Source organism: Lepus europaeus, chromosome 2, assembly GCF_033115175.1.
Source record: "Lepus europaeus isolate LE1 chromosome 2, mLepTim1.pri, whole genome shotgun sequence".
Taxonomy (NCBI): Eukaryota; Metazoa; Chordata; class Mammalia; order Lagomorpha; family Leporidae; genus Lepus; species Lepus europaeus.
In genome coordinates, this window is record NC_084828.1 from 90,114,757 (window position 1) to 90,115,725 (window position 969).

The window sequence follows — 969 nt, forward strand, 5'->3', positions numbered from 1 at the left end:
ATAAGAAATGGGAAGAAAAAAGATCATTCTGAAAAAATAGCTAGTACACATAGGAAACTGCTGAGTTAGGTGAGGGTATAACTGCATGTGAAATACAAAATGAATAAGGAAAGTTAGTGTCCATATTGGAGTGCCAATTTGAGTCTTGGCTGCTCTGTTTACAATCCATCTTCCTGTTAATGTGTCTAGAAAGGTAGCAGAAGATGGCCCAGGTGCTTGAACCCCTGCCACTCATATGGGAAACCTGATGGATTTCCAGGCTTCTAGCTTTGACCTCAGCTAGACTGAAAGGCTGTGGGCATGAGGGGAGTAAATCAGCAGATGGGAGACATCCCTCTGTCTGTCTCTACCTCTCTCCCTCTCTGTCACTCTGCCTTTCAAATAAATCAAATAAAATATTTTTAAAAGAAATGAATAAGGCATCAATATTATCCTCTATGCCAGGCATGATACACAGTAGAAGCTACTAAGATATTGACCAGAAAAAGAAAAAAAAATCTACAGAAAAGTAATATACTAGTATTAATTAGATGAATGTGTGAATATATGGCAGAGGAAAGAAGGAAAGAAGGGACAAAATCAAAAGAGGACAAATGAAAGTGCTCAGTTCTGGCCTACCAAGGGAATATGTCAGGGAGGTTATACTGAGAATATAAAAAATATATCAGACATCCTAAACTAAGGAAATGGAAACTGAGCTTAGGTATAATTCTTAAAAAAGAAATAGTGTATTTGCAATCCATGGAAGATGCAGGACCTTGCTTGCCTTGCTACCCCTACTGCACTTTTTTCAAGTACATGCTCTTCAAAACGTAAGAGCCTGTAGTAAATGTTGAAAAAAGCACACCAGGAAGCCATTCTTTCCAATGCCATTCCCTAGGAAGGCAAGGAAGGGCAAGAAAGGGTCCCTTCTCTCTGGTTACTGAATCTCTCCATGAGCTCTCCTGATGACCCTACAACAAATAAAAA